The sequence below is a fragment of the Erpetoichthys calabaricus genome, chromosome 11 (genome assembly GCF_900747795.2).
Source record: "Erpetoichthys calabaricus chromosome 11, fErpCal1.3, whole genome shotgun sequence".
In the NCBI taxonomy this organism is placed as follows: domain Eukaryota; kingdom Metazoa; phylum Chordata; class Cladistia; order Polypteriformes; family Polypteridae; genus Erpetoichthys; species Erpetoichthys calabaricus.
The window spans coordinates 155648885-155670490 of record NC_041404.2 but is presented as its reverse complement, the minus strand read 5'-3'; the positions used below and the strand labels follow the sequence as shown (position 1 = coordinate 155670490).

The 21606-nt window shown below is 38.6% G+C and overlaps 1 long non-coding RNA gene across 1 annotated transcript; it reads right to left on the bottom strand.

Annotated features, from left to right (window-relative positions):
- Positions 1 to 7142: 7142 nt before the first annotated feature.
- On the bottom strand, positions 7143 to 19802 carry LOC127529557 (uncharacterized). Its single transcript, XR_007936182.1, has 4 exons — positions 19645 to 19802; positions 11088 to 11757; positions 7834 to 7966; positions 7143 to 7277 (listed from the first exon to the last, which is right to left on the bottom strand). It is a non-coding gene; the product is annotated as an uncharacterized LOC127529557 (long non-coding RNA).
- Positions 19803 to 21606: the final 1804 nt, after the last annotated feature.

Genomic DNA, 21606 nt, shown 5'->3' with positions numbered 1-21606 from the left:
TGTTGCCAGCACTGGAGTCCTGAAGGAAAAAAGTGTTACTTTCATTTTCATGACACCCAGCAAATGGTTATGTATAATGTAGGTTAAACATGAAATTTTAAAAAATAAATGCACACACTACATATACTATATCATGTATACTGAAATAGATATAGTTAAAATACATGTGTATATACCAGACAAGATGAATCCACATACCCTTGTATATTAATTCTGAGGTAGTAGGCTCAGAAACTTTCTCACAGCCAGCCTTTTGCAACTGGGTACTGGGACTTCCTCACTGGCAGGACCTCAACAAGTGTGTATTGGTGGAAATACTTCACTCCACTCATCACCATCAACACTGGCACCCCACAGGGCATCGTGCCGAGCCCCCTGCTTTACTCTCTCTACACACGATTTAGTAGCCAAGTACAGCTCTAACACCATCCTTAAGTTTACGGACAATACCATTATAATAGGTCTGATCAACAAGGACAATGAGGCGGCCTACAGGGAGGAGGTCAGACTCCTGGACAGAATGGTGTCAGGACAACAATCTCACCCTCAATGTTAGCAAAGCTAAGGAGAGGATTGTGGATTTCCACAAAACAGGCAACAGAGCACATCCCCATCTACATCAGAGGGGAGGCTGTGGAGCAGGTCAGCAGCTTTAGTTTCCTCAGAGTCACCCTCACTGATGACCTGAAATGGTCAAGTCACACTGTGGCAATAGTCAAGAAAGCCCAACAACACCTCTACTTCCTCAAGAGACTGAGTAAGGCCTGGATGTCCCCCACAACCCTGTGCAGATACTACAGGTGTACTGTGGAATCCATCCTGGTACAGTAAATGCTCAGTTCAGGACTGCAGAGCCCTGCAGCGGGAGGTGAATACAGCACAGCAGATCACGGGCACACAGCTCCCTGCGATCCACGACATCCACACTACACGTGGTCTCAGGAAAAAAGTGAACCGTATCAGGTGGGACCCCAGCCACCCTGCACGGTCACTTTTCACCATCCCTCCCATCTGGGAAGCGACTAAAGTCCACTCTGACGCACACCTCCAGGGTCAGGAAGTTTCTACCCAACTGCAATCAGACTTCTGAACAATCAGTAACCTTGTGTCTCCTCCACTGCTACCTGCACATATACTTCTGCCACGGTCTCTACTTATTCCTAGGATTCTGGTTTTATTTATTTACTTATTTATATTCATTTATTTATTGGGTGTTTTTTTGTCTATGTTCACTGTCTGCGGGGGGCACATGCAAGCAAGCATTTCATTGTACATGATACTTGTACTCGTGACAATAAAGAATTGAATTGCTCCCCCATGAACTGAACCTGAGCCTTTGCCCTTGAAATAAACCTTCATGTGCTTCAAGTGACATATTTAGCTTTTAACTACAAGTATTGACGTTACTCATACACTTGGAGGCCAGTTCTTTAACTAAAACATAGTTCCTAAATGGCTTTTCATACTAAAATTGTTCTAAGCTATTCAGCCCAAGAAAATTCATCGTTCCTATTTACCATAATTTCTCCATAGTTACATTGTTAAATTTTGAAGGTCCCTAAAGCACTAAATGTCTACCACACTTCTTGGCAATGTATTCTATGTGCTTCTAGTTCTTTGTGTGAGGAAAATGTTTAAAGTTTATATAGAATTACACGTTTCCTTCTGTCTCCCCCTATTCTTGATGGAAAATCATTTTAAAAATATCTCAAATCACTACACGAATTCTCTTTATAATTTTAAACTCTGTAATCAGGTCAGGCTTTAATCTTAAGTTTGCATAAACTGTAAAGGTTTAACTTCTTCAATCTTCTCTTAAACCTTTCAGTCCTCTTATCAGCCTAGTCACTCTTCTGTGGACTCTCTCTAGTGCTGCTGTATCTTTTATGTAACGTTGAGATCAAAACTGCACTGAACACACTAGGAAAACTTTGACAAATACAGTATCTGCATGCCATAGACGCATCTCCATTATCTAATGTGGTTTAACCCATCAATAGAAATGCTCATTAGGTTCTTGGTTTGTCTCAATGCCATTTCTACTCATTAAAATTTTACAATAACAGAAAAGTTTCAAATAAAGACACCACTTTACCCCTACACTAAATCCTTACAACCACATTCTCCTAATCATTGATAAAATTACAGTAACTCTCATTAAGTATCACATATACAGTGCATCCGGAAAGTATTCACAGCACATCACTTTTTCCACATTTTGTTAGGTTACAGCCTTATTCCAAAATGGATTAAATTCATTTTTTTTCCTCAGAATTCTACAAACACCACCCCATAATGACAAAGTGAAAAAAGTTCGAGATTTTTTCAAATTTATTAAAAATAAAAAAAAATTGAGAAAGCACATATACATAAGTATTCACAGCCTTTGCCATGAACCTCAAAATTGAGCTCAGGTGCATCCTGTTTCCCCCTGATCATCCTTGAGATGTTTCTGCAGCTTAATTGGAGTCCACCTGTGGCAAATTCAGTTGACTGGACATGATTTGGAAAGGCACACACCTGTCTATATAAGGTCCCACAGTTGACAGTTCATGTCAGAGCACAAACCAAGCATGAAGTCAAAGGAATTGTCTGTAGACCTCTGAGACAGGATCGTCTCGAGGCACAAATCTGGGGAATGCTACAGAAAAATTTCTGCTGCTTTGAAGGTCCCAATGAGCACAGTGGCCTCCATCATCCGTAAGAGGAAGAAGTTCAAAACCACCAGGACTCTTTCTTGAGCTGGCCGACCATCTAAACTGAGCGATTGCGGGAAAAGGGCCTTAGTCAGGGAGGTGACCAAGAACCTGATGATCACTCTGTCAGAGCTCCAGAGGTCCTGGAGCAATCCACCAATCAGGCCTATATGGTAGAGTGGCCAAACGGAAGCCACTCCTTAGTAAAAGGCACATGGCAGCCAGCCTGGAGTTTGCCAAAAGGCACCTGAAGGACTCTCAGACCATGAGAAAGAAAATTCTCTGGTCTGATGAGACAAAGATTGAACTCCTTGGTGTGAATGCCAGGCGTCACATTTGGAGGAAACCAGGCACCGCTCATCACCAGGCCAATACCATCCCTACAGTGAAGCATGGTGGTGGCAGCATCATGCTGTGGGGATGTTTTTCAGCGGCAGGGACTGGGAGACTAGTCAGGATAAAGGGAAAGATGACTGCAGCAATGTAAAGAGACATCCTGGAGAAAACCTGCTCCAGAGCGCTCTTGACCTTAGACTGGGGCGACGGTTCATCTTTCAGAAGGACAACGACCCTAAGCACACAGCCAAGATATCAAAGGAGTGGCTTCAGGACAACTCTGTGAAATGTCCTTGAGTGGCCCAGCAGAGCCCAGACTTGAATCCGATTGAACATCTCTGGAGAGATCTTAAAATGACTGTGTACCGACGCTTCCATCCAACCTGACGGAGCTTGAGAGGTGCTGCAAAGAGGAATGGGCAAAACTGGCCAAGGATAGGAGTGCCAAGCTTGTGGCATCATATTCAAAAAGACTTGAGGCTGTAATTGCTGCCAAAGGCGCATTGACAAAGTATTGAGCAAAGGCTGTGAATACTTATGTACATGGGATTTCTCAGTTTTTTTATTTTTAATAAATTTGCAAAAACCTCAAGTAAACTTTTTTCACGTTGCCATTATGGGGTGTTGTGTGTAGAATTCTGAGGGAAAAAAATGAATTTAATCCATTTTGGAATAAGGCTGTAACATAACAAAATGTGGAAAAAAGTAATGCGCTGTGAATACTTTCCAGATGCACTGTAGAAAAGAACTGTGCACCTTGTTCAGTGTTATACTCATGATTTAGTGACAGTACCTTGTAACGGCTATGGCTGATGAATCATTCGTTTTCATCACTGCCGACTGCTCTTGAACACTCAAAGCCGACTGCAGTCTTCTTTTCAGTTTGTCAATTTTTTTCTGGATTATATGGATATAACACAACAAAAAAAGATTTGTTAATGCACAACTCAGCCTCTTAATGGTTAAGAACATATTGATCCACTGAAACACAGTCTGTATTTAACTAGGTTCTGGACAGTTCCCAAGCACTATTAACAGTGGACCCCTACGTAAACCTGCAGTAATCACACAGACTTGCTATGAGGATTTATTTCCAAAAAGACACACACATTTCTATATTCTGACAAAATTATATAAACTGTGTTTGTTACAAAAATCTGCCAGTGTTCACTGTATTCTGTACCTGAAAATCACTCAATGAAAAGTACAAAGTAATAGGAGTTTTGAGTGCAAGGTTTAAATGATCTGCATTAATATATCATTTTACACTTACACTTAATCTGGATATTTTCAAGTTATTTTGGCCAGCCCTTCCACCAAAACTTTCAATAAAAAATAAAGTGAAAAATAAATATTAAGAAATCCGAACTATCATTGTCACCAATTTAAGTGCAATTTTTCTGTGTTTAGACACGTTAGTCAGTTGCCCCTCAAATTTTTCCTCCTTTCTTCAATGTCCTAGACATCCTTTGTGGTGTGATCCGTTCTTTTCTTATTATCTGACTGCACTTCAACACATGCCTTCTTTGGCATTTCTCTTCAACCCCTCCACCTCCATCTTAGCACATATATCTTCATTGATTCATCCTCTGCCTTTCACTCTATAAATCCAAACCAGTTTGGCACAACACCTATCTCCTCTCTCTTAACTTTCCATTCATCTTCCTACGAGAATGCTTTGATGGATAGCTGGGGAGTCGCATTCTTTTTCTTTTGAGATTTGCTTCATACTCTTCTTTCATCAGCCATATCCAACTCCCATACAGCATACTTCTCGTCATGTGGTTTTTGTTTAACTACCCTTTAGTGCCAAACAGCCATCTTTAGAAGTCAGAATGGGTGAAAGCCGATTGAATTTCTGCTGTGCCCCTCTTACTTCATTGCCAGTACCTAAATTTACACTTTACTATATTAGCATTCCCCACCCTTCACACTCAAACTTTCTACAAAAGTCAAGCCTGCCATTTGCCATTAAGACTGTTGCATCTTTTATGCACCCATTTTTAACAAACCATGCATTAGATTAGTTGTCTCTCAACATCTTTACCACAGACACACAATTCACGGCCATGTTTGTGCCACTTTCCATGCTTCCTACCCCTACATCTCCGTCCATTACCTTGGTCTTTACTTTGGGCCTTTTGTTTCCAAATTAAGCTTTCAATTTCAGTGCCTTACTGTATGTTTCAATTTTGCTTCACTTTTTGCCATCAAAGCAAGATCAGCATAATGGTTTGCCATGGGAGCTTTCCATGCACCTTTTTTGGTCACCACCACGGATCTCTGGTGTAGCCCTCACCTTCACCTCAAATGTCTACTATCCCCAACTGCTGTCCTTACCACCATTCATGCATCCTTATACATTTACATCACCACAAACAGTTAACCATTCATCCACACCAAAAAAACTCTCTCAATGCCCACCTCACTAACCTTGTACGGCACCCCTGTCATGTGATTTCTCCAGAGCTACAAATACATAATGCTGGTGCTTTCCCTTCTTCAAATGCTTTTCCTAGATTTGCCCGACAACAAAGATTGCATCTGTAGTTGGCCTCCAAACTGCATTTCATTAACTTTCACTTAATCTCGAATTCTTTTCATTATCACTCTAGCAACCATTTTAATTACCTGCTCCAAAAAGCTTGATTGCTCTATATGACCCACACTTTAGTGGATCAGCCTTTCCTTTGTACACTGGAATTTTTAATGCTCATGAAATCCTTCCTTTGCACATAATCATCAGCCAGCCATTCAACTCCAGGACCTTTCTCTGCTTAAACATTTCCAATACCATTCTTGTTGGGTTCCACTGCTTTACTGGTCTTTATTTTTTTTAGTACTTTTTACAGTCTCCTTTTAAGAGGAAGAAAAAAAACTTGCCACAACAGTCCTATTTCCTTATGATCTTCCATCCTTATCCTATTTATTCTCCTCCTTTAGCTACTTTGCCATACATTTCTTCCAGGTACCCTTAATTACAATGCGCTCTTTTCTTAAGCTACACCTTCACTTTCTTTTGCCATCTGCTTCCTGAATACAGTTCTCCTTTCCTTATTCTGTAGCTTACTTCCATGTCTTCCTTTCCTTATACCCAACCAACTCCTTTTCTAACATTTCACTTTGCTTTCTTATTGATCACCCTGTCACCTTCTGTTTTTTGTTTTCCACCACTCCTTATAGCATCTCATATTCCTAAAAACTGCCATCTCTACCTCCTTATTCCAATACCAAGTTTTGTTGCGTCTTAGCAGTCCCTTGGTCCAACTGCAGATGACGTCCGTTTTCAACAAGGCATTCTTTATAAAGTCCCATGTGGTATTCAGACTTGAGGATTCCGAGACTTAATTCATGCTTGCATCCAATTTTTCAAGAAAAAGAAAATTGTACTTCTTACACTCTTCTCATTCAACTACTAGACCTTCAGCCTCAGTAAAAGCTCTGTCCAGATCCAGCAGACCCCTGTGACCCTGTGTTAGGATATAACGGTTGGAAAATGATTGACTTTTCCTAATCAGTGACCGGTTTTTGCTGCCAATTACCTTCTTTTCTCTTGATTTTAATAGCCCGGTTTTTAAGGATTCAGTCCGCTGAATTGATTCTTTTCTTCATTAAAATGGCAGCCAAACCGAAATGAGATATGAAGCGAGCTAACAGATGACCACAGTCCAACCAATTACTTAATGAGAAGCCAATTGTTGCTGTTAATTAAACCAGTTGTTTAATTCCAGGACTTGCTGGTGCTGTTATTTTGCCACAGAACACAATAAAAATTGAAATTAAATTAATAAAAACTATGTTAATTGAAAAAATCAAGCATTACAATATAAACACTAATCTTGGAGAGTAGAGACATGTTTTAGGGAACATTAAGTAAACAATCATCCAGACATCAGCACAACACTTAAACAAATGAGGACTTTCTACAGAGCCTAAAAGAAATGGCTCATCCCAAGACTCCTTTTACAAACTAAGCACCACTGCCAGTGTGATCAGACTTTAGACATGCCACTCCCACCTGCCAACCAGTTTGCTAATGCAAAGTGACCAGAAATTTCACATTTGTGTCTAATAAAAGAGAACAAAAGTTTTTAAAAAAGAAAACTTACCCTGGATATTGAATATGACTAATTCATGCTTAATGTTGCACTCCATTTTTTTAATTCTGTCTCCAAGTTCCTCAAACTTGCTTTCAAATTGTTTACCAATTTCAACACTTTCATGTTTTATCAATTTCTGGATGTTCTAAATGTTAAAGACCAATTCAAGTAACAAACATTAAGTGAAATAGTAGGTTGTGTATTTGCACAGTTTTAGGTAAAGATTCACTTAAAAGCAATTTAATATGTAACATCTGAAAACATTACTAATTCATTAAACGAATTGGATTAAAAAAAAAGAAGAAATGTAACCCATTAAATATAAAAATATACAAAATAGTTCCTCCAAATATAACAGACCAAGAATGTAAACAACTATTTTAGTCGGCGTATCTTATACAATATACTAAGTATATATGTACAAACAGCATATTATATATGAATAAAAATAAACAAAGCCTCCCATCTAAACACTCAAATGACATGTCCTGGGTACCATTTTCCAGGGTCTTTACCTCCATGGAGTTTCTTCCACGAACACATATTCTCGAAGCCATCTGTTTGATGTTGAACTAGAATGAACAGAGGCCATGAAGTTGGCCTCCCATTTCTACTTGAACCTATGATTAAGTTTTCACAACTCCTGTAGGATTTGGGAAAATTGGGACACATCACACAATTAAAACAGTTCAAGAACCTACCTCAACCATCCACTCTTTCCACGATTCTGGATGACAGACTTAAGGCATCAACTTCGCAAGATTCACATGAAGAATTTTTTCAAACGTTTATGCAAACTTGCATCTACATGAGATTTCCTTTTATGTGGAGCTCCTTACAAGAAAAGTCAAATTGAGCAGAGTTTCTCCAAACTTCTACCCTTGCAATAACAAGCCTATTCATACTTTAAAGAGAGCTCTTATGTGCACATAACATTAAGGTATGGTACCTTACAGTACATTAAAAAAGGCCATATGGTAGGTTTAAAAATGAGAAGAAACCATTCATATCCTAATTTAACTTGGCACCTCTAGTGTACATCATCATTGCAGTCAAAATTCCAACTAGATTCTGCATTTACAAACTCATGGAATTCTCAGAGTTATCATTTGTGATGTCACCTGACCATTTCACTTTGTTCACATGCATTTTGGGAGGGGAACACACAGTCAATTTTCTATTTGATTCAAAGACAAAAAAATAGCACTAATTAATTTAATGAGTGTAAAATGCTAATGAAACATATTAGATCGTATTTTGAACAAAGTGGTAGCAATCGCAGGCACAAAATTCCATTTCTGGCTGATTTTTCTCCAGGAACTCTGGCATTAGTCTGACATCCTAAATGATGTGCGTACTTGAAAACCTGGTGATTGTGAAAGTTATTCTGGTGTGAGTGTCCAGATCAGGTGCCTGCCTTGTCTTCTTTACAGCTGGGATAAGCTTCAATCATCCCAACGCTGTACTGAATTAAGTTCATTTGACAATGCATTTTCCATCGTACAAAATGCAGTAAACGGTTGTCTGTCTGAAGTGTGTCATTTCAATAGATGGAGCTTGCTCACACCACAAGCTGGTGGTTTAAAGTAGGTTTCCTTATTCACTACACTACAAGGTCAAGACTTAACTTGTATTTAGGTCCAAATGATTCCTTCAGGGTTCTTAGAAAAAAATTTCTGTAGATTATTCCACGTTCTGAAAATAGGCGGTATTTGAGTGAGAATTGGATACGCAAAAAGGATAGGTGGACTTTGGGTTAAATCTGTGTGATAATGTTAACCCTATGAATAATATTTTTACATTGTATATTCTCCAGACAGCAAATTGTTAAATACACAGCCTGGGTAGCTTTATTTTTGCATGTAGCACGGTCTTTTATTAGCAAAGATACTGTCGGCTTCATTTCAAATGATCTTTTAAACAAGCATTTAGTGATTGTTACTTGACCAAATGATCATTGGTTTCAGCAATATCTGAACAACATTACAAGTATTCTAGGACCCTGAATCTCTTCAGCTGCCCAGGCATCTGTAGTTCAAGATCAAAAGATATTCTAAAAAAAGATGCCATTTCTGCATACAAAGAAACAAGCTTATTATATTGAGAATTCTTTGCCTTATTGTGAAGTAAAACATTTCAAAGTAAAATGGTTTTACTGCCAGAGTTACTTGTTAGAGTGGAGCATTTGCACTTCAAAAACAGTTGATCTAAATCAGGGGTTGCCAAGTCCGGTCCTGGAGGACCACCGTGGCTGCAGGTTTTCATTCTAACCCTTTTAGTTTTAAATGAGTGCCCCGTTTGTGCTGCTAATTAACTTCTTGTGAATTAATTTTAATTGAATTGCTGTTTAAATATTTGTTCCCCTGAATTGCTTCATTTCTTTCCTTAAATGGCACCCAAACAGAAATTAAATGTGAAGTGAGTGAGCAAACAGAAGACCAACTCAGTCAGGGCCTCAAACTCCAACCAATTTCACTCCAACCAGCTGTTTAATGAGGTGCCAGTTCTTGTCATTAATTAAACCTGTTCTTTAATTTTGGGGCTTTGTTGCTGCTCTCGTGGTGCATTAGCAGACATTTCCAAAATTGTTGATTTTCTCTTTCTAAGAGCACCGTTAAAATGTTTTGTGGACCTGAGCAGATCGACATTCCTGAGACCTCCTTCTTTCTTTATTTGCAGATATTGTATGATGGACACCAGTTGTTTTGGATCATTTTATATCTCATTATTGGTTTGGCTGCTAATTGAGGAAAAAGAAACAAGGGGACTGAGTCTTCAAGAAGAAGTCCATTAAAATGAATTCAAAAGAAGTTAATCAGCAGCAAAAGCAGGTCACTCATTAAGAAAAGGGTTAGAATGAAAACCTGCAGCCACTGCGGCCCTCCAGGACTGGAGTTGGCAACCCCTGATCTACATAATGGAGTATGAAACAGATGACACACAACACAGGTGAAAGAGAACCTGGCAGGGTCAGGTTAATTAAATATGAACAACTTTTCAATCTTTTGGAACTTTGCTCATTTCCATAAATCTTGGGTCTTATTCCAGCTACATGTAAAAATGAAGCTCTTGGGTCTATTTACATGTTAGTATTATAGACCATGCATTCAGTGACATGTGAAGCCATCGGATGTTGTTACGGCCAACTTTTGTCCTTCTCCAAAATTGTTTTGCGTATCCCATACCCTAACTGCACTCTCCTCACCACCCAACAGTGAAATCAAATTTTTAAAATTAAAAAAAAAAATGAAAAAAGTAATTTTGCCTGGAATTGTAAATTACCACACTATTAAAGACATACTCCACCCATAAATGATATGTTTAAAATATATTTATCTCATGTATTTTGTAGCGATGGTCAAGAAAAATCTTTGAATGTCATGCTTTGATAGAGAATGGATATAATAAAAATACCTGACAGAGCAGGATGCAATGAGGGCACTAAATAACAGCAAGCAACATCAAAAACATCCATGAAAATATCTTACATTACTTGTGTCGCATAAATCAACATGTCAAGTCATTTAGTTGTTTTGCTCACAAAGGGTAAAACATTTTTAACAAAATCTTAGCCAAAATACAGAACTCCAGGAAATTAAAGTAGTTTACAAAGAGAAATCACTTCACACAGGTTTGGTGCTTTTGAATTGAAGACCCATCTCTGCCGCCCGATTAATTGGTCATTAGTCTTGTGACGTGTGAGATACGTGTCAGGAGTAACGCAAGTTTTTTCTCATGGACCCTTTTTGATAATATCTGCTGTTGTCCAGCATTGGTCATATTTTGTTCCTGTTCTATCAGAAAGGTTAAGTCTGTTCTCCACAAAAAAAAATACAAAATTTAAAATTTCTTAGCCATCGCTACAAATTACATGTGGTACAGTAAGTATCGTATCATTTTTGGAGAAAGTATTCCTTTAAAGTCAGTGGATTAAAGGCAAACACAAACCACTCACCTTGCACTCTTTGGTACTCTGACACATGTTCAAAACTGCTTCCCGTGATCCATCAAAGACATGGTCTCCCAAGTCATGTTTTAAAGCCATTTTAAACCAAACCGGCATCAAGCCATCGTCCTCATCCATGTCCTATTTAATGGCGCCTTGGCCATGTGTAGAACAAGTGACATTACAGTTTACATCCTTGTCACCCAAAGAGCTAAGCTTGGACCATTTCCAGATATCTTTCTGCTGTGGATTTTTTTCACATTGGCTGGAATTCTCCTTCTGTCCTTTGGCTATGTTGCCTTCTCTGTCTCTACCTACTGGCAGAGGGTCTGCCGTTTCAGATTTCAGAGGTTTGTCCAGTGGGAAATCACTCTTTGCTACTGGTGAATCTGTAGCGTTACTGGGCTCCTCCATATGGGACTTACAAAAATAAGGTGGAAAGCGTTGAGAATGTGAACATCCGTCATGAAGGAGCTTTTCTCTGGGCAGAATGGATCCATGCTCTACTCTTTCAGGCATTTGCAAGGCAACACTTTTTTTTTTGGTACTTATTAAAAATTTAAATTGTTCACGATTACATGAGGGCATGGTCTTTTTTGCTTTAAAAATCTTTCTTAGTATTCCATTGGCATTCTCCATTCTTAAGACAGAAGGAAAGCTTCTTGCTGGTTCTGAAAGACTAGAATCAAGAACAAATTAAGAATAAGACTTTTTTTCGCGCTCAGTGTATTCAAACAAAACAGTGTACAAGAGGCAAAATGAAAACATAGAAAGAGGGCATCAACAGAATCTGAAAGGTAAATGGTTTAAATTACAGAAGAACCTACACTTCAACATTACTCTTTCTTGTTGCACTCATTGAAGAACTGTCACAACCAGAAGTAGTAATCTAATTTACATCCATCCATTATCCAACCTGCTATATCCTAACTACAGGGTCATGGGGGTCTGCTGGAGCCAATCCCAGCCAACACAGGGTGCAAGGCAGGAAACAAACCCCGGGCAGGGTGCCACCCCACCGCAGGGCACACACACACACACACACACACCCACACTAAGCAAGAATCGCCAATGCACCTAACCTGCATGTCTTTGGACTGTGGGAGTAAACCGGAGCACCCGGAGGAAACCCACGCAGACACGGGGAGAACATGCAAGCTCCACGCAGGGAGGACATGGGAAACGAACCTGGGTCTCCTAACTGCGAGGCAGCAGCGCTACCCACTGCGCCACCCCATTTAAAAAAAATAAATTTTCTTAGGTACCACCACAGGGTGTTACATTTAACACAGGAAAAGAAATTTTCCTTTAATGAATGTTACAAGCAATCATGGTAACTGCACATCAAGAGAAGCTGCACAACTTGTCAGACAGCCACACAATTTGTCAAGTGTAAGAGATGAATGACTGGCCTATGAGTGGTCAATGAGATGGATCATTGAACATGTTGGCCACACATATGCCAACAATTATGGCTGTTGAAACGTTCTCCATGCAGAAAGCATTTTAAATATTGCAATAAAAATGAATGGAAATGAGTAAGAGTTGAGGAACAAGTCACAGAAACCACAGAGGAGTGCAAGGCCAGTCTTCTTTATATAGTTTTGGGGTGGCATAGGGTTAGTGGGTGCTGCCTTACAATTCCTTAAACATTTACTAAGCTGGCAGATCTTTGCAAGGTCTTCATGTTCTCCCTGAACAAGCATTTTCCCCCTAATGGGGCATCAGTTCCTCTTCACATCCCAAAGATGTCTAGGTTAAGTTGACTGGCAAGTATATCTTGGTAAGTGCAAGTGTAGGTGGTGGGCTAGTGTACTATTCTGCATTGGAATGGTACCTAGTCACCAACCAGTGCTCACATCTTGCTTTGTACTTGATCTAGCGGTGATGGGCTCTGGTCCCTCTGACACCTCATAACAGAACACGGAGGCTTGCAAAAATGCAAATTCAGAAGTATAAAATGTTCAAATTTACAATAAGCATTACATTAAAAAAAACAAAAGAGACATTATGATCTTTTCATAATAACATGGCTCATCTTGATTTGAGAAGGTTTCTAAATTCCATTCAAAAGATCTGCCAAAGCTCAAACTCCTAGAGCTCTGGTGGTAGAGTATTGTATTAAGATAATTCTACTAATTCAATTGAAGGCAGGGTCAAGAACTTGGACCTTTATCTTCTTTAGCTCATACCATACAGGACTGTAGCTGCCCTAACTGGGGTCCAATATTGTGCAGCCCTCACAGATTAAGTTGTGATACACCGGTGAAAGTAGACATTTGACCTAGCAACTAGTAGTGGAGACAACAGTAGAAAAAAAAGATGATGACGACAAAAATAAAAGCCATCATTACTAATGCTGCCCATTCTCTCCGTTTCTTGTCCTGGACCACTTCTAGGCACTGGCTCATTACACCATAGCGAGTCAGGAGTCACTACTAAAAGGTACATTTTTTTTTTTTTAAAATAAAATTATATTAACGCCTCTACAGTAGTTGGAATAGGCATATCAGCACCGGAAGAGTCTCTCTTAATTTCATGGTCTATGTTGTAGTAGGAGCAAGAAAATGTCCTCTTGGAGTACAATAAAAGTACAGTCTGTCTCTCTGTGAGCATCTCCCTATAACTAATCCTAAAACGTTTTACTTTTCCACCCCCCAAAGTTGCGCCTTTGGCCGTGTGCCTAGTGTCATTGTCAAGCAAGATTTCTTCCTCAATCCCAATACTTGGCTACATTTACTTTCAGTTTTAAAAACCAGCAGCGTCTCTGCTGTGATGGCATTCATTGGGTATTATGCCATGTTGGGAGTTCACCAGTTTAACCACAGTAGAATAGCATAGTGCGTTAGGCCATGCATTTTATTTTTTTCCCCCCTATACAGCTTCAAAGTATCATGTGTTGTTTTTGACATATCAGATGAAACCAAAATGTTCAGCTGTATAAGAAGTAACTTATTTTGTATATGGTGGCCTGGAGCCCACAATCGAAGAGAGCCTAGAATATGGTTAGGAAATGTGGAGGCGTTTCTTAGGTATTCGATTCCCACTGAACTCTCTTTTCTGTGTCCTCCACACTTGGTCTTACATTTAAGAAGGAACTCCCGCTTTAGATAAGGTTTTTAATGGTACTCTAGCGCTTTTTATTCTGAATGACCTTGATGGTGTTGTCACATTAATTTTATTGGAGTGAGAACAAACAGGAGGGGTCTTTCTCTTTTATTGCATTTCTGGTTGAATCGCTTTTGAATGTCCCGAGTGGGTTTTTGAAGGGCATGTTTATTTCCTTTAGTGTCTTAGTTACTGTATTTTAATTGCAAGTTTGTGAAAAGGAGGCTATATGTTTAATTTTTCTTAAGCGCAGCCACAACTTATGGAAGTGGGAGATGCACATTAAAATTTCATTTCCTTTGCTGAACAACGTGGAGAAATAGATTTTCAGAAAATGTAGGAGACCATTTTCAAAGTCATAACCAAGAAAGCTACACGCCAAATCCCAGGGGATATTTAAAACCTTGAAAGTTTTATGTGTCTTCTGACAGATGGGTGCTCTGCTAAGGATAATTCCAGCCTTGCACTGATGCTTCTATGATAGGTTCCAAGTCTGTACTGGAAGAGGAGGGCTTATGTTTTATGTTCATTGCCAGCACCAGCTTACAGCTTCATGGCAGAGGTCTTCTGGTGCCCCTTTAGGACCTCTATTTGATTTTTAAACTTATTGGTAACTTTTTCAAAACAAAGACACTCTCCATGGGTATTTGAATGTGTTGTGAACTAAAATCAGTACAAGTGGAGGCTAATTAACCAGCTCTTTGGTCTGGAAGGCAATGGGGGTGTCAATAGAACAAATTCAAATAATTTGCTGGTACTAAAAAGGAGAGGCTACACCCATTCCATGAGTTTTTCCATTTCTAATTTTTTTTTTTTTTTTTTATAAAATGTAGACTGGCTTTAGACTGTTAGTTCAAAAATGTAAAGATAAAAAACACCAATATACTAATTCTGTCTCGGGTCTAAAAGGCAATAAGAGACTTAAAATATTTAGTAGTGAAGAAGATACATCCAGTAATTCAGAATCTTATGAAACCACCTTTAGCCTCAACAACTTTATTATTTTATTTTTTTTTTTTTTTAAAAGATCGTTAGAAGTCTCATATGTGGCATTGGATGAATTTTGATGCACAAAAGCAAAGTGAAGCAGTGTGGTTTGGAGGAGTGCTGCGCTAAGGTGCATAGCACCTCAGTAGGTCTGGATTTTGACTTGGACAATCTAAAGGCCTCAATTCTTTTACAACCTTTCACCTGCAGATTTACTTCTATTATTGTGATTATTACACCATTGGAGAACCCGTTGTAGGATAAGCTTTACTGATCATGTAGATAAAGGATGCATGTATTCCTTTAGAAACACTGTTCCACAACGAAGAGTTCAAGGTGGACATTGTGAGGTGCACAGGTCCTGGAGCTGCACACTGCCTAATGTCATCACTCCACCATTGCGCTTTGCTGCTTCAACAACTGCTATATTGTGTAGAGGTTTTCCATCAATAATGGAGCTGTGCAAAATGACAAAACTCCACTTTGACATCATTTCTTGTAGAACTAGTGTTGTTCAGCCATTCAGCTTACAAACATAGCCTATTTTGCCTTGTTCCTAGCCTGTCATAACATTTACCATGGTGGCAGAGTCCCATAGACCCTGGAGGTAATTTTGTCGTTCATTAGAATTTCTTCAAGCATCAGGTAGCCTGACCTTGGAGTGAACTGCTTGGGAAAGATGGCAGTGGAGAACATTCAAGACAGTTGCCAAATAAACCTTTCCAGCCTACAGTGATGGCCTTCAAACTATTTGGAAATGGCCCAATACTCCTTCCAAGGCTGACGAGTAGCAACAGTTGTTTCGCCAAGATCATTGCAGGTCGTCTTATTTCTAGCATGGTATTATTACCACAAACTTGAATGTTCCAGACTACATCACCAATTGCTGTTTTTTTAAGATTATCACAGTAATATTTTTCCATAGATTGTTGGCTAATCAAGAGCAGTGAATTCTAATTACTGCCTCTGCTTCCATATCAGTTCTTTTTACAAACAATTCTGCTGGATGTTGGCTTCTTTATTTTGTTAAATAAAATAATGGTGAAATAATATTGGCAAAGCATCATTCGTCACCAGAAAGAGGTTTTAAACTTTGGGACTTGGAGTGCTAGGCAGGTGAAGACACAGAATTTAAAATTTACAGAACAGACTGGAATATGTGGTTGCAAATATATTTTTTTTTCTGGAGAATTTTAAAGAAAGTTTGATTTATACAGAAAATACACTAAGCAAATGAAGTGGCCATGGCTTTCTGGAGCTTCGCCTTTAAGGAAACAAAGTCATTATGGCCACAGTCAACCACCCATGCCCTAACCCAGGCATTCCTGGCCTTTTATCCATTTTGTTTTAAACACTATAGGTCTTATCAGAGGGCCCGTGATGGAGGCAGAGCTCTTTTCAGAATATCACCATTTAAAAAGTTTCAGACCCAAATGATTGACTGGCATTGCCCAAAAATAAAGGGGGTGGGCAAGGGGACCTGGCCCACCAGAGTAGGTCCACTAGGTTACTAAAAAAAAAACCTCAAAGAAGGGGTCATTTCTCTCAAACAAGTCACAGCAAACGTTAAACACATACAATAATCAAATTCATCCAACCTGAAGCAAGACTCTTGTACGTCGCCTACCAGGCCCAGTATGCTAGGGAGCCTGTCCACTGACGAATCTAGCAACCAGGATTACATTTCTTGATCAGATTAGTAAAGCTTTTCTGGTAGGAACCCAGCATTAAAACTTAAATGTAAATCTGTGTACCTGCAAAGTTGTTAATGGAGACCACTGGTAATCATGCAATAGAGTGACATTTTTGGAAAATGTACAGTTTAAATATTAGAGAATGCAAAAAATGTCTCCCACTATAAATATTATAGTGCACACAAGATTGTAAGCCATTGTTCTAGCATAGGGGAGGGAAACTCTAGTCCTAGAGGGCCGCAGTGGCTGCATGTTGTCATTCTAACCATCTTCTTTAGTTTTTTTACTGCTAATCAACTTCTTTTGCCTTAATTTTAATTAACTTGATTCAGGCCCCTTAGTTGTTTCTTTCTTTAAAATTAGCTTCCAAACAATACTGAGACACAAAACAAGGTGCCACATCACCAGCTCACACAATATCTGAAAATAAAGAAAGGTGAAGGTCTCAGCAAGGTTGATCTCTCAGGTCCCTAAAACATTTGACAATATTCTTAGAAAAAAAGAAAAAAACCAAAACGAAAATCAGTTATAGAAATGTATGCTGTCAGAATGAGCAGCAACAAATTAAATAACGAGTTTAATTAACAAAGACTTGGCTTCTCATTAAGAAACTGGATAGAGTGAAATTAGTTGGGAGTCTGAAGCCCCAATTTAGCTGGTCGACTTGTTTCACATTTGATTTCTGTTTGGCTGTCATTTAATGAAGAAAATAATTCAGAGCACCGAATCCTTAAAAAACAGGGCTATTAAAATGAAGGGAAAAAAAGTTAATTAGCAGTGAAAACTGGTCACTGATTAGGAAAAGGGTCAGAATGAAAACCTGCAGCCACTGCGGCCCTCCAGGACTGGCGTTTGCCACTCCTGTGCTAGCACAGGGGTCCTCAATCAGGGGCCGCAGGTTTTTGCTACAACCCAATTGCTTAATAAGAAGCCCTTATTGCTGAAGTAACACTTCAGCTTCACTTTAGTTGTCTCGCTCGTTAAGATTTTGAACCCTTATTGCTTATTTTAGTCTTAAACAGCTGTATTCTGTTTTTAATTGCTCCTAATTAGCAATAACACACAAATGACAAAAGAGACCAGCATTTCTTCATTTAGCTTTTTACCATTTACACCTGTGTATATTTATCATGCACTACGGAGTTTAATTAAATACTTGGAAGGAAAGTGAAGAGAAAAAAGGACTGAGAATTACTCATCCATATTAGCTTTCAAATCATTTGGATGATATCCTTAGACAGCGGAAGAAAATCCAGGATATGAGAATTACCTGACAGAGTTAAAGCACTGACAAGCCATGAAATTAAAATTGGCAAGAATTGCTTTCTAATTAAGCAACCGGGTTAGAACAAAAACCTGCAGCCACTGCGGCCCTCCAGGACTGTGATTGAGGACCCCAGTTCTAGCAGAAAAACCCCAAATTACTGGTAACTGGAGACAGAATGCAGGTATTAGGAACACCACCTTTGCAAGTACTAGCCCCACTGAAGGCACAAGCAGAGTACCCCACCAGTGACAAGACAAGATCTATGGAACAAATGGGTGGGCCACACACAGGGAGTGGTTCTCATCTTTCTGCATCTGTGCATGTCCTGCACCTACCATGGTGTACAGATATGCGTTACTTATATTGTATGTACTTTTGCCCCCACCTAAAGCAAAAAGTTTTGCTACTTGAATATTGTAAAGGGTACTTTTTCAGTTTTAAAAATTTATTAGTGTGAGATTTGCTTTAATTTAAAAATCTTGTACCATATTATGAACAAGTTTATATAAATACCTGATATGGGTTATGATGAATACTCTTAAAATGCCCATGCACACCAAGATCCAGTCATAGCAAACACAAAAAAAGTTTAATAAAAAGGATTAAAATTACGGAAAGCATTAGGTAACCACTTTTTTTGGGGGGGGCGTCGGAAAAAAAATTTTCTTCCACCTAAATGAATTGAACAGCCAGTTAAGAAAAAAAGAAAACAGAAACATACCCCCTGTCATCACATCACACGTTCACTTTCTTGACGGAGTTGCTTTTAAAATTGCCCGTGAAGGCAGAAAACACCAAAAGGCAGGAATTATCCAAGGTCGGAACATCACTCCATGACTAGGTGCCTTCCGAGCCGTCACCTGTGGTATATTGTGAATTAAGTTTTTAAATAAAGTTATTATAAACCAGATAACCAATGAATAAATAAGGGGGAGTAGTTAGTAACGGAGAGTAATGGAGACGGGTGTCTTTTGTAGAGTTCTGTTTGGTGTGCTCGAATAAAATTAAACGCCTGAATTAACCATCTGCCTTGTACTGAATCATTCATGGAAGCGTCCAGCGCGAATAAAGAATATTACAACGGCAGACACATATTGAAGTGTTGGGGCTTTTTTTTTTCCGAAGATGGCCCAGACTATACCCTGCACATACTGTGTGTGAAAAGTTCACAAAAAACATCACGGGCCCGGAAGCAGAAACGATGTGAAACTTAAATTAGACCGTATCAAAAAAGTTTATTGTATAAACCGAAGCTAAATTCGTAATCCATGTTCAATTTCTTTAGAAACACTAAGGTGTTGTACCGTGCACATCTGGCCTGAAGAAGGGGCCGGAGTTGCCTCGAAAACTTGCATATTGTAATCTTTTTAGTTAGCCAATAAAAGGTGTCACTTTGCACTACATTTACAAGCACTTGACACTTTTAGAATAAGTTTTCAGACGGTTAGCCTACTTCTAAACATTTTTTCTTGTTTTGCGCCATTAAAAAAAATGCAACCATTCTACGCACCTTTCTTGCGTTCGTCAGTTGTAGTTAGAGACTCTGAGAATAAGACCACAATCAGCGTTTGAGGTTGTATTGCGCAGGGTAGTTAACAGTTCTGCCCATCTAACAGAAGACTTCGCGAACAAAAAGGATCAGGTATGTGAGCAACCTAGAATAGGTTAGCCGTTTGCATATTTTTAAAAGAACGTTAATAATTGGATCACGGGTTGGCCACGGTTTTCAAAGTGCGCAAACTCAAGGGGCTGATTAAGAAAATTACGCAGCAAGATTGGAGGTGTAGCTTGGATCACACCTTTATCAATGTAAAGGACTTTACACGTATACATTATGAAATCACTTTAAATAATAACTCCTATGTATTCTGAATTGTGATCCAGTATATTTTATAAGAAACAATTCAAACCAATTCTGTTAGTTCATATCAACAATTATCATCTTAATTAAGTTAATAAGAGCGGCGCATGTCAGTGCAGTGCTGGTGCAGCGCAAGCAGGTATTTAAATAAGCCTCATATGCGGTATTTATATAGCGTTCAGAGAATTTATTTAAATAATAAAAAAGCTTTGCAAAGAAACGGAGGTGTTTGCAAATTCACTATGCACCTGAAAGCAAACAGCGAAAGATCAGGTAATCTTGGTCGTCTTTTAAGTTCCCAAAATATACGAGCCTGAGGATATTTTTTTCCTTAAATCCCAAAATTAAATAAATACTTTAACCTAATTTTGCCCAGTTTCAAAACAGCTTCATAGAAAACAATTTGTGCACTAGCACTTTAAATTTTAGAAACCCTCCAAGCTTTAATATTGACAAAAATACAGTTACAGTTTTTAACTGAAATATCATGGAAGACATTTATTCGTTTATTGAGCATCATTGGCAGGCAGCGTTGCTCCCCACAGCCAAGGCCCATCTTAACGTATGGGGACAATGGCTACTGAATGTTTCTGATGCCTAATATGTTTGTTTATTATTATTGTTATTATTATTATTACCACGCTTCTTTTAACTTCACCTGTTTGTTGTCTGGTACAAATCTTTTAATCTATATTTAACCCACTTCCTATTGTCCAAATGACTTGAAATTTTGCACTCTTACTTCCGATGACAATACATGAATCAATAATCAGTTTCACTAATTGATCAAGTGAAAAGTCAAGCAAAATGACACTTTTTATTGGCTAACTAAAAAGTACTACTAATTGATCAATTAATCCATGTTAATTAAGAATGAAAGTTTCATATGAAGAATAGTTCAAGATTTCACCAAAAGATGGCGCTAGTAACAGATAGAAATATTAAAGGAAGTGTTAAAATATTGATTACAAGATTATACTAAGACAAACCCAAGACTAAAAAGTTGAAAATAAAATGTATATAAAAAAATACTTTTTAAAAACCATGCTTATATTAAGTTAAAAAGTGTACTAAAAAGTAAAAAATAAGTCTCTCATACATCACTCGTAAAATAAAAGCGTGGGCAGTTTTCATCAATCAACATTCAAAAAACACTTCTTAAAATCTTAGCAAAAGCGCCCACCGTTTATTTTACAACTGATGTATGAGAGACTGATTTTTTTTACTTTTAGTACACTTTTTAACTTAATATAAGCATGGTTTTTAAAAAGTATTTTTTTTATATATATTATTTTTGTTATCAAAACAGGGGCCAAAGCACACTACTTTGCCCCATGGCTTATGATGCTCTTAAGATGGGCTTGCCCAGAAACCCTGCACTAGACAAGCATGATCTGGTGAGGGTTATGGCCTGGGCTAATCAGGTCTACCTGTCCTCCACAAGCCTTCTCCAAACCTTCAAGAAAATTAACACTTAACATAAATTGTCGTAAAGGGGTGTGATGCCACAACAACTGGCCAGAACACCTTCCAAGTTTTAATAAGTGCTGGATCTGCTCTGAAGAGATGCAACACCATTTTCTCCATAGAAATGTCCATCTTTTGGTGTTT